At 41.5% G+C, this 13,592-nt stretch overlaps 1 protein-coding gene across 5 annotated transcripts in view; it reads left to right on the top strand.

The window, feature by feature from the left end:
- LOC139765362 (uncharacterized) overlaps positions 1 to 13,592 on the top strand; it is a 574,294-nt gene that overhangs the window by 521,752 nt on the left and 38,950 nt on the right. The window lies entirely within an intron of this gene.

Below are 13,592 nucleotides of genomic sequence, written 5' to 3'. Positions count from 1 at the left end.
GAGTCATACATACATTAAATAACCTTACCAACTAGTCAACAATACAGTCACCCCCTTTTTTAATAAATTCCACTGTAATACCATCCAAACCTACTGCCTTGCCGGCTTTCATCTTCCGCAAAGCTTTTACGACCTCTTCTCTGTTTACCAAATCATTTTCCCTAACCCTCTCACTTTGCGCACCACCTCGACCAAAACACCCTATATCTGCCACTCTATCATCAAACACATTAAACAAACCTTCAAAATACTCACTCCATCTCCTTCTCACATCACCACTACTTGTTATCACCTCCCCATTAGCCCCTTTCATTGAAGCTCCCATTTGTTCCCTTGTCTTACGCACTTCATTTACCTCCCTCCAAAACATCTTTTTATTCTCCCTAAAATTTAATGATACTCTCTCACCCCAACTCTCATTTGCCCTCTTTTTCACCTCTTGCACCTTTCTCTTGACCTCCTGCCTCTTTCTTTTATACATCTCCCACTGATTTGCATTATTTCCCTGCAAAAATCGTCCAAATGCCTCTCTCTTCTCTTTCACTAATAATTTTACTTCTTCATCCCACCACTCACTCCCCTTTCTAATCTTCCCACCTCCCACGCTTCTCATGCCACAAGCATCTTTTGCGCAAACCATCACTGCTTCCCTAAATACATACCATTCCTCCCCCACTCCCCTTACCTCCTTTGTTTTCACCTTTTTCCATTCTGTACGCACAGACATATATACACATGTACATAATTCATACTGTCTGCCCTTATTCATTCCCGTCGCCAGCCCGCCACACATGAAATAACAGGCCCCCTCCCCCAGCATGTGCGCGAGGTAGTGATAGGAAAAGACAACAAAGGCCACATTCGTTCACACTTAGTCTCTAGCTGTCATGTATAATGCACCGAAACCACAGCTCCCTTTCCACATCTAGGCCCCACAAAACTTTCCATGGTTTACCCCAGATGCTTCACATGCCCTGGTTCAGTCCATTGACAGCACGTCCACCCCGGTATACCACATCGTTCCAATGCACTCTATTCCTTGCATGCCTTTCACCCTCCTGCATGTTCAGGCCCCGATCACTCAAAATCTTTTTCACTCCATCTTTCCACCTCGACTTTGGTCTCCCACTTCTCCTCGTTCCCTCCACCTCTGACACATATATCCTCTTTGTCAATCTTTCCTCGCTCATTCTCTCCATGTGACCAAAACACCCTCTTCTGCTCTCTCAACCACACTCTTTTTATTACCCCACATCTCTCTCACCCTTTTATTACTTACTTGATCAAACCACCTCACACCACACATTGTCCTCAAACATCTCATTTCCAGCACATCCCCCCTCCTCCACACAACTCTATCTATAGCCCATGCCTCGCAACCATATAACATTGTTGGAACCACTATTCCTTCAAATATACCCATTTTTGCTTTTCAAGATAACGTTCTCGACTTCCACACACTCTTCAATGCTCCCAGAACTTTTGCCCCCTCCCCCACCCTTTGATTCACTTCCGCTCCCATGGTTCCATCTGCTGCCAAATCCACTCCCAGATATCTAAAACACTTCACTTCTTCCAGTTTTTCTCCATTCAAACTTTCCTCCCAATTGACTTGTCCCTCAACCCTACTGTACCTAATAACCTTGCTCTTATTCACATTTACTCCCAGCTTTTTTGTTTCACACACTTTACCAAACTCAGTCACCAGCTTCTGCAGTTTCTCGCATGAATCAGCAACCAGCATTGTATCATCAGCGAACAACATCTGACTCACTTCCCAAGCTCTCTGATCCAAAACAGACTGCATACTTGCCCCTCTTTCCAAAACTCGTGCATTCACTTTCCTAACAACCCCATCCATAAACAAATCAAACAACCATGGAGATATCACGCACCCCTGCCGCAAACCTACATTCACTGAGAACCAGTCACTTTCCTCTCTTCCTACATGTACACATGCCTTACATCGTCGATAAAAACTTTTCACTCCTTTTTACAAGTTGCCTCCCACACCATATATTCGTAATAACTTCCACAGAGCATCTCTATCAACTCTATCATATACCTTCTCCAGATCCATAAATGCTACATACAAATCCATTTGCTTTTCTAAGTATTTCTCACATACATTTTTCAAAGCAAACACCTGATCCACACATCCTCTACCACTTCTGAAACCATATTGCTCTTCCCCAATCTGATGCTCTGTACATGCTTTCACCCTCTCAATCAATACCCTCCCATATAATTTCCCAGGAATACTCATCAAACTTATTCCTCTGCAATTTGAGCACTCACTTTTATCCCCTTTGCCTTTGTACATTGGTACTATGCAAGCATTCCACCAATCCTGAGGCACCTCATCATGAGTCATACATACATTGAATAACCTTACCAATCAGTCAACAATACAGTCACCCCCTTTTTTTTTTTTAATAAATTCCACTGCAATACCATCCAAACCCGCTGCCTTGCCGGCTTTCATCTTCTGCAAAGCTTTTCCTACCTCTTCTCTGTTTACCAAATCATTCTCCCTAACCCTCTCACTTTGCACACCACCTCGACCAAAACACCCTATATCTTCCACTCTATCATCAAACACATTCCACAAACCTTCAAAATACTCACTCCATCTCCTTCTCACATCACCACTACTTGTTATCTCAAGAAAGACTGATGATACCAGCGATGTCATGGGGTACCAGAAAGCTGATAACTTGCACCATATGGATAATGTGTGAGTGAATGAGGTTCTACAAATATATCACTTGGAGGACAGGTTAAAGAAGCTGCTTACAACCATGAAAAGTGCAAAAAGGTTCTATCGGGGGATCTAGAGGACAAATGGAGGAAGCTGGAAGTCTGCCCTTGAGACAGAGAGTGAGAAATGCTAGAGATATATAGAGTTAGACTAGTTAAGCAAAGCTGCGATGGAGCATGACAGTATGATTAAAAAACTGAAGGATGTTCTCAGCATGTACACACAAGTAGAATGAAAAATGTCTGCTTGTTAGATGCAGTTGAAACAGATAAAGAAAACCTCTAAATTTTGAAATGGATCTCCAAAGTGAAATTTGTGCAGATCCAGTGAGAAGGTATTAGTTACAGTCAAGGACAAGTCCATTAAGGAAGCATGTGGTAGATTAGATGAAAAAGTTAAACAGCGAGATATTGGCCATTACAGTAATGAAAATGTAAAGTTTTGGATGAGGTAAGATATAAAGAGAAAGACGTTGCACAAGATAAACAGAAAGACGGGTTACTATGCAGACAAGGGAAGCCATGAAGAGGGAAGTAACAGGTGCAAGTCAGAAAGATCACCTGCCAGACAAGTAAGGAAGAGTAGCCTAAGAAGGACAGAAGGCCTAGGAAGTGCTTCAGTTGCTGGATTTATTATAGGTAAGTGGAAAAATTAAAGTTAGAAGAATGGGCAAATACAGACAAGACACTATGAAAAGGCCTCTTAGGGTAACATTTGATATGGAGGTTTGTAGCCATAATATGCATAAGCAGGCTTAACAAACTTGCCAGAAAGGAAAAGAGCAAAAGAGTTTCTCAGGAATAACCAACTAAGTAAAGTAGGAGAGATGGTCCAGGAGAACTGGCAAAAGGCAAAAATTTTTGAGAGTCAGATCAGGCCAGAGTGAAGAACATCATCCCCACCTTTTGTCCAAGGAGGCAAGAACTAGGTGAAGGTTCTGTATACAAATACAGATGGCCTTGTTGCAAATGGAAAGGATCATATACAAGACTGCATCCCATATTTTGAGACTATTGAAGACAAAACTCACAAATGGACTTATCTTTAACCTACTCTGTCCGGAGGGGTACATAATAGCAAGAAGAAATACAGAAGATAAAGAAAGGGAATTAGCCCCACTTTAGAAGGGATTCCATTGAAGTCCAATAAATGATGGGCCTTGAGACAATACATAACGGGAAAGGTATGTATGGGTTGGAAGTGTATTATACTTTGGTTTATAGTCCTCCACAGACGCAGAACAGGGTATGTTGAGAATAATAATGGAACAAAATAAGTAGTGAAGAAAGCAACAAGACATTCCCTCTTTAGAAATGGTAATGATAAATGGAGATTTAAATTATTGGGAAGGAGACTGGGAAAACTTGAATCTCCATGGAGATGCTGAGTCTGGGAGAGAGAAATTTCTTGAAAGTATACAAGAGAACTTCCTGCATCAACATATATGTAATAGAGCATTCAAGATATAAGGCTGACAATACACCATCTCCACTTGATCTTCTTTACACACACCAGCTTGGAAATAGACCTTATGAATATGATGTTGCTACTGGAAAGAGTGATCACACTATGCTTGTTTTTAAGTACTTGGTTACGGAGGATGCAGGAGGTGGGGTCAGTGGGCACAGGAACAATAGAGGAAGTACTGACTGGATGAGAGAGGGCTCTGATAATATGGACCAGTACTATGCAAAGTTCTGTGAATACAATGAAGGAATCAGATATTATTATAGGTACTTCCCTATCCCTGGGGATAGGGGAGAAAGAATACTTCCCCCGCATTCTTCACGTGTTGTAGAAGGCGACTAAAGGGGACAGGAGCGGGTGGCTAGAAACCCTCCCCTCCTTGTATTTTAACTTTCTAAAAGGGGAAACAGAAGGAGTCACGCAGGGAGTGCTCATCCTCCTCGAAGGCTCAGATTGGGGTGTCTAAACGTGTGTGGATGTAACCAAGATGTGAAAAAAGGAGAGATAGGTAGTATGTTTGAGGAAAGGAACCTGGATGTTTTGGCTCTGAGTGAAACGAAGCTGAAGGGTAAAGGGGACGAGTGGTTTGGGAGTGTCTTGGGAGTAAAGTCAGGGGTTAGTGAGAGGACAAGAGCAGGGGAAGGAGTAGCACTACTCCTGAAACAAGAGTTGTGGGAGTATGTGATAGAGTGTAAGAAAGTAAACTCTAGATTGATATGGGTAAAACTGAAAGTTGATGGAGAGAGATGGGTGATTATTGGTGCATATGCACTTGGGCATGAGAAGAAAGATCATGAGAGGCAAGCGTTTTGGAAGCAGCTGAATGAGTGTGTTCGTGGTTTTGATGCACCGGGTTATAGTGATGGGTGATTTGAATGCGAAGGTGAGTAATGTGGCAGTTGAGGGAATAATTGGTATACATGGGGTATTCAGTGTTGTAAATGGAAATTGTGAAGAGCTTGGAGATTTATGTGCTGAAAAAGGACTGGTGATTGGGAATACCTGGTTTAAAAAGAGAGATATACATAAGTATACGTATGTAAGTAGGAGAGATGGCCAGAGAGCGTTATTGGATTACGTGTTAATTGATAGGCGCGCAAAAGAGAGACTTTTGGATGTTAATGTGCTGAGAGGTGCAACTGGAGGGATATCTGATCATTATCTTGTGGAGGCAAAGGTGAAAATTTGCAGAGGTTTTCAGAAAAGAAGAAAGAATGTTGGGGTGAAGAGAGTGGTGAGAGTAAGTGAGCTTGGGAAGGAGACTTGTGTGAGGAAGTACCAGGAGAGACTGAGTACAGAATGGAAAAAGGTGAGAACAAAGGAGGTAAGGGGAGTGGGGGAGGAATGGGATGCATTTAGGGCAGCAGCGATGGCTTGCGCAAAAGATGCTTGTGGCATGAGAAGCATGGGAGGTGGGCAGATTAGAAAGGGTTGTGAGTGGTGGGATGAAGAAGTAAGATTATTAGTGAAAGAGAAGAGAGGCATTTGGACGATTTTTGCAGGGAAATAATGCAAATGAGTGGGAGATGTATAAAAGAAGGAGGCGGGAGGTCAAGGAAAAGGTGCAAGAGGTGAAAAAGAGGGCAAATGAGAGTTGGGGTGAGAGAGTATCATTAAATTTTAGGGAGAATAAAAAGATGTTCTGGAAGGAGGTAAATAAAGTGTGTAAGACGAGGGAAGAAATGGGAACTTCAGTGAAGGGGGCTAATGGGGAGGTGACAACAAGTAGTGGTGATGTGAGAAGGAGGTGGAGTGAGTATTTTGAAGGTTTGTTGAATGTGTTTGATGATAGAGTGACAGATATAGGGTGTTTTGGTCGAGGTGGTGTGCAAAGTGAGAGGGTTAGGGAAAATGATTGGTAAACAGAGAAGAGGTAGTAAAAGCTTTGTGGAAGATGATAGCCGGCAAGGCAGCGGGTTTGGATGGTATTGCAGAGGAATTTATTAAAAAAGGGGGTGACTGTATTGTTGACTGGTTGGTAAGGTTACTTAATGTAAGTATGACTCATGGTGAGGTGCCTGAGGATTGGCGGAATGCCTGCATAGTGCCATTGTACAAAGGCAAAGGGGACAAAGGTGAGTGCTCAAATTACAGAGGTATAAGTTTGTTGAGTATTCCAGGTAAATTATATGGGAGGGTATTGGTTGAGAGGGTGAAGTCATGTACAGAGCATCAGATTGGGGAAGAGCAGTGTGGTTTCAGAAGTGGTAGAGGATGTGTGGATCAGGTGTTTGCTTTGAAGAATGTGAGAAATACTTAGAAAAGCAAATGGATTTGTATGTAGCATTTATGGATCTGGAGAAGGCATATGATAGAGTTGATAGAGATGCTCTGTGGAAGGTATTAAGAATATATGGTGTGGGAAGCAAGTTGTTAGAAGCAGTGAAAAGTTTTTATCGAGGGTGTAAGGCATGTGTACGTGTAGGAAGAGAGGAAAGTGATTGGTTCTCAGTGAATGTAGGTTTGCGGCAGGGGTGTGTGATGTCTCCATGGTTGTTTAATTTGTTTATGGATGGGGTTGTTAGGGAGGTGAATGCAAGAGTTTTGGAAAGAGGGGCAAGTATGCAGTCTGTTGTGGATGAGAGAGCTTGGGAAGTGAATCAGTTGTTGTTCGTTGATGATACAGCACTGGTGGCTGATTCATGTGAGAAACTGCAGAAACTGGTGACTGAGTTTGGTAAAGTGTGTGAAAGAAGAAGGTTAAGAGTAAATGTGAATAAGAGCAAGGTAATTAGGTACAGTAGGGTTGAGGGTCAAGTCAACTGGGAGGTAAGTTTGAATGGAGAAAAACTGGAGGAAGTGAAGTGTTTTAGATATCTGGGAGTGGATTTGGCAGCGGATGGAACCATGGAAGCGGAAGTGAATCATCGGGTGGGGGAGGGGGCGAAAGTTCTGGGAGTCTTGAAGAATGTGTGGTAGTTGAGAACATTATCTTGGAAAGCAAAAATGGGTATGTTTGGAGGAATAGTGGTTCCAACAATGTTGTATGGTTGCGAGGCGTGGGCTATGGATAGAGTTGTGCGCAGGAGGGTGGATGTGCTAGAAATGAGATGTTTGAGGACAATATGTGGTGTGAGGTGGTTTGATCAAGTAAGTAATAATAGGGTAAGAGAGATGTGTGGTAATAAATAGAGTGTGGTTGAGAGAGAAGAGGAGAGTGTTTTGAAATGGTTTGGTCACATGGAGAGAATGAGTGAGGAAAGATTGATCAAGAGGATATATGTGTCAGAGGTGGAGGTAACGAGGAGAAGTGGGAGACCAAATTGGAGGTGGAAAGATGGAGTGAAAAAGATTTTGAGTGATCGGGGCCTGAACATGCATGAGGGTGAAAGGCATGCATGGAATAGAGTGAATTGGAACGATGTGGTATAACAGGGTTGACGTGCTGTCAATGGATTGAACCAGGGCACGTGAAGCATCTGGGGTAAACCATGGAAAGTTCTGTGGGGCCTGGATGTGGAAAGGGAGCTGTGGTTTCGGTGCATTATTACATGACAGCTAGAGACTGAGCGTGAACGAATGTGGCCTTTGTTGTCTTTTCCTAGCGCTACCTCGCACACATGAGGGGGAGGGGGTTGTTATTTCATGTGAGGCGAGGTGGCAATAGGAATGAATAAACGCAGACAGTATGAATAATGTACATGTGTATATATGTATATGTCTGTGTGTGTATATATATGTATACATTGAAATGTATAGGTATGTATATTTGCGTGTGTAGACGTGTATGTATATGCATGTGTATGTGGGTGGGTTGGGCCATTCTTTCGTCTGTTTCCTTGCGCTACCTTGCTAACGCGGGAGACAGTGACAAAGCAAAATAAATAGATAAATAATTTCTGATGGCCAATAGAGGAGGAGGACCAAATTGGAGAGATATAGTTCAGAAAAAAATGTCATAAAGTGAGAATTCAGGGATGTATTATGGAGGAGATACAAAAGTTAATGCAGCCACATGTATTGTAAAGTAATGAGGGAGGACCAGAGGAATTTTTAAAAAGCAAGAGATTCCAAAATTTTTACATTGGTTCATCATGAACAAATTCAATATTGAAACAACAAATAATCAAGCTAAAAAACTTGGAGGGAAGAATTCTTGAGGAAGATGAGGAAATATGTAAGGAGTTGAATGATAAGTTAAAAGATACCAGGGTGCAAGGGAGATAAAGGTTTTGTCTATAATAACTGACAAACAACATAATCAGTCTATTATAAGAAACTGACCCACAGAAAGCCCATGGTCCTGATGAAGTCTCCCTAATGTGCTGAAAGAATGTGTGAAGCCACTTCCTAGACTGCTAGGAATATTGTTCAAGAGGTCACTATTGGAAGATGTAGCTCCAAAGATATGGAAGAGGACACATGTTATATCAGTATTTAAGAAAAGGAATCGGGAAAATGCAGTGATCTACTGGTCCGTCTCACTAACAGGTGTGATTAATGAAATTAAAGAAGGTAGTTGGAAAGCAAATGTATGACTACTTGCTAAGTACAAACTTTCCAAATGGGAGATAACAGGCTTAAGCAAAAAGAGTTCATGAATAACCAGTTTTTAGCCATGTGTGGTAAGGTAAGCCCCATGTTAAATCAAATAAGGATGGGTAGTCTGTGTTCTTGGGCTTCCTCCCTGTATGAGAAGGCTACCTCACTAGAAGAGAGGAAAGAACACAGTAACACATGCATCCTCGAAGTGGGCTCCTGCTATTTTTGGTTATATAGATGACTTGCCTGATGGACTGGAATTGTAAGACAATACCAAGATTGTAAGGGAAATAATGTTTATGATTGCATCTGCCTACAGGGGTACCTGGACAACCTCCAGAATTGATTAGATAAATGGAAAATGGGATTAAATCCAAGTGAGTGCATGTTGATGAGGATGGGATAGAATGAAAGGAGTAGTACAGAGAGAGAAGTAAATTACCATGACCATGTTTAAGGTTACTCAATGTAAGATTCAGGATTGCAAATGGATTCTTTTTTCCTCTTTGCACAGGTTGTTCTTGATTATTATCTAACTACCTACAAACGGGTGAGAATGATTGATTTCCTCAATGTGGTTTACCTGGTTTGTTGAAGTTAAGTCAGTGAGTGTTGGTTGTTCCCTGGATCTCCCCTTATTTTTTTGGAATTGTTGCAGAAATGAGGCTCTGTTGGCCGTCTTTAGGGGTATTTGGGTAAATAATATTTATCATATGATATATATTTCCATAGCCAATACTGTTAATATTACAGCAGGAATATGACACAAGAGCTTAGAACTAGAAATGACAACAAACTGTGCAGCATACACTACAAATTTTGCTTTTTGTATCTTGAGAATGATTATTGGTTAAAGACATAGTTTATAACATTACTTTCTGAAGTGAAGTGTTTTAGATATCTTGGAGTGGACTTAGCAGCAAATGGACCCGTGAAAGCATGTGGAAGGAGAGGATACTATCTTGGAGAGCAAAAAATAAGTATATTTGAAGGAATAGTAGTTCCAAAAATGTTATGGGTTATGGATAGGGTTGTATGGGGGAGGATGGATTTGTTGGAAATGAAATATTTGAGGATAATATGTGGTGTGATGTGGTCTAATCAAGTTAAGTAATGAAAGGGTAATAAAAAGAGTGTGGTTGAGAGAGCAGAAGAGGGTTTGTTGAAATGGTTTGGACAAATGGAGAGAATGGGTGAGGAAAGATCAACAATGGAGAGAATGAGTGAGGAAAGATTGACAGAGGATATATGTGTCAGAGGTGGAGGGAACGAGGAGAAGTGGGAGACCAAATTGTAGGTGGAAGGATGGAGTGAAAAAGATTTGGAGTGATCGAGGCCTGAACATTCAGGAGGGTGAGAGGTGTGAATGGAATAGATTGAATTGGAACAATGTGGTAAACCGGGGTCGACGTGCTGTCATTGGACTGAACCAGGGCATGTGAAATGTCTGGGGTAAACCATGGAAAGGTCTGTGGGGCCTGGGTATGGATAGGGAGCTGTAGTTTTGGTATATTACACATGACAGCTGGATGAAAGCAAACAAGTATAAATATGTACATGTGAGTATATGCATATGTCTGTGTATATGTTGATATGTATATGTATATATATATGGGCGTTTACGTATATATATATATGTGTATATGAGTGGATGGGCCATTCTTTGTCAGTTTCCTGGTGCTACCTTGCTGACGCAGGAAACGGCAGTCAAATATAATAATAATAATGATAACTTATTAAAAAATGGGGTGACTGTATTGTTGACTGGTTGGTAAGGTTATTTAATGTGTGTATGACTCATGGTGAGGTGCATGAGGATTGGCAGAATGCTTGCATAGTGCCATTGTACAAAGGCAAAGGGGATAAGAGTGAGTGCTCAAATTACAGAGGTATAAGTTTGTTGAGTATTCCTGGTAAATTATATGGGAGGGTATTGATTGAGAGGGTGAAGGCATGTACAGAGCATCAGATTGGGGAAGAGCATTATGGTTTCACAAGTGGTAGAGGATGTGTGGATCAGGTGGTTGCTTTGAAGAATGTATGTGAGAAATACTTAGAAAAGCATATGGATTTGTATGTAGCATTTATGGATCTGGAGAAGGCATATGATAGAGTTGATAGAGATGCTCTGTGGAAGTTATTAAGAATATAAGGTGTGGGAGGCAAGTTGTCAGAAGCAGTGAAAAGTTTTTATTGAGGATGTAAGGCATGTGTACATGTAGGAAGAGAGGAAAGTGATTGGTTCTCATTGAATGTAGGTTTGCGGCAGGGGTGTGTGATGTCTCCATGGTTGTTTAATTTGTTTATGGATGGGGTTGTTAGGGAGGTGAACGCAAGAGTTTTGGAAAGAGGGGCAAGTATGCAGTCTGTTGTGGATGAGAGAGCTTGGGAAATGAGTCAGTTGTTGTTCGCTGATGATACAGCGCTGGTGGCTGATTCATGTGAGAAACTGCAGAAGCTGGTGACTGAGTTTGGTAAGGTGTGTGAAAGAAGAAAGTTAAGAGTAAATGTGAATAAGAGTAAGGTTATTAGGTACTACTAGTAGGGTTGAGGGTCAAGTCAATTGGGAGGTAAGTTTGAATGGAGAAAAACTGGAGGAAGTAAAGTGTTTTAGATATCTGGGAGTGGATCTGGCAGTGGAGGGAACCATGGAAGCGGAAGTGAATCATAGGGTGGGGGAGGGGGGCGAAAATTCTGGGAGCCTTGAAGAATGTTTGGAAGTTGAGAACATTATCTCGGAAAGCAAAAATGGGTATGTTTGAAGGAATAGTGGTTCCAACAATGTTGTATGGTTGTGAGGCGTGGGCTATGGATAGAGTTGTGTGCAGGAGGGTGGATGTGCTGGAAATGAGATGTTTGAGGACAATATGTGATGTGAGGTGGTTTGATCGAGTAAGTAATGTAAGGTTAAGAGAGATGTGTGGAAATAAAAAGAGTGTGTTTGAGAGAGCAGAAGAGGGTGTTTTGAAATTGTTTGGTCACATGGAGAGAATGAGTGAGGAAAGATTGACCAAGAGGATATATGTGTCAGAGGTGGTGGGAATGAGGAGAAGTGGGAGACTAAATTGGAGGTGGAAAGATGGAGTGAAAAAGATTTTGAGTGATCGGGGCCTGAACATGCAGGAGGGTGAAAGGCATGCAAGGAATAGAGTGAATTGGAACGATGTGGTATACTGGGGTCGACGTGCTGTCAATGGATTGAACCAGGGCATGTGAAGCGTCTGGGGTAAACCATGGAAAGTTCTGTGGGGCCTGGATGTGGAGAGGGAGCTGTGGTTTCGGTGCATTATTACATGACAGCTAGAGACTGAGTGTGAACGAATGTGGCCTTTGTTGTCTTTTCCTAGCACTACCTCACACACATGAGGGGGAGGGGGTTGTTATTCCATGTGTGGCGAGGTGGAGATGGGAATAAATAAAGGCAGACAGTATGAATTATGTACATGTGTATATATGTATATGTCTGTGTGTTTATATATATATATATATATATATATATATATATATATATATATATATATATATATGTGTGTACATTGAGATATATAGGTATGTATGTTTGCGTGTGTGGACGTGTATGTATATACATGTGTATGTGGGTGGGTTGGGCCGTTCTTTCGTCTGTTTCCTTGCACTACCTCGCTAACGCAGGAGACAGCGACAAAGCAAATACTTTTTGATAAGATTAATACTGTATTTACATATTATTATGTAGTTAGAGACTGTAGGAAAAATGAGAATAGATAATATTATATGAAAATGTATAGTTAGTTTGATGCACAAACAACATACTGATATATACAAAGAAAAATATTTTTCCTGTTGATTGCTGCTTTGAAGAATGAGCTACTTCTCTGGTAACTGTTAAGTGCAGTATAAATGAGAATTTATTTCCTTCAACTGCATGTACCTGAACATGTGTTCATGCATCCACATTTCACAAGCTTCAGACAGACTGCACTGACAGCAGGGATCTAATTTGGAATGAACTTATCTTTTTTCCTGCCCAAAAGACATGAACCAGGGACTATGCTTCCTGGGTCATGGGCAGTTGGCCATACAGTTCCTTGGTATGAAGTGACTGCAGGGATCATGATGCATTGTGGAAAGAACTTATTCTCTTCTTTCCTCCAGTCTTGAAGACTTGGATCAGTGTCTTTGCTTTTTGGGTCATGGGCAGATATCCATGCACTTGCTTGGTAAGCCACTTTCAGACAGGGCTGGTATAAGGCATTCTGAGATGATGTAATAATTTCCATGTTTTGGTTTTCTTGACAAAAAGTCTTCTGCCTTATTTCAATGAAAGACATCATCCCTCCTCCATAGATCTGGATGAAGAACTCCTCCAAGGCCTTGAACATTCAGGATTCCAACTCAAGTTTCTCATTTGGATAACTTGTCACATGAGTCATGTGTCTTATGACATTTCTTGGACGTTTGACAGGCTTTGAAGCGCATTCTTTTAGACCATCGTTTCAGAGCTGAAGTGGAAAAACAATCAGTCAGGGCCACAAAGAGGGGAAGAGCTGCACTTCACTCAGGTTCGAATGGCATCCATCAGTTTTCTGATGGTAATTCTTTGTAATCTCCAGTTGACCATGATACTGCATCCTTTACTAGATGAAACAAACCAAGAAAAGTGCTGGACAAGGATGATGAACATATCAGAGTTCGATGTCTTCACAAGAATGTTCAAAGATCTGCATTTCAACACATGGAGGATATGGAGAACAATAGAATTATCTTCCTCCTCCTGCATACATCCACTCATCGCATCATCATCTGGGCCTTGATGAATGACAGTCTCTGTTTCCCAGAGTTACCAGAATAATATAAAGACTTCTTGGGAGTGGAATCACTGCATAGCTTCTTCTCCATTGCA

The sequence above is a fragment of the Panulirus ornatus genome, chromosome 54, assembly GCF_036320965.1.
Source record: "Panulirus ornatus isolate Po-2019 chromosome 54, ASM3632096v1, whole genome shotgun sequence".
NCBI classification, from domain to species: Eukaryota; Metazoa; Arthropoda; class Malacostraca; order Decapoda; family Palinuridae; genus Panulirus; species Panulirus ornatus.
Note: the sequence above shows the minus strand (reverse complement) of the source record. Positions and strands in the feature narration are given on the sequence as shown.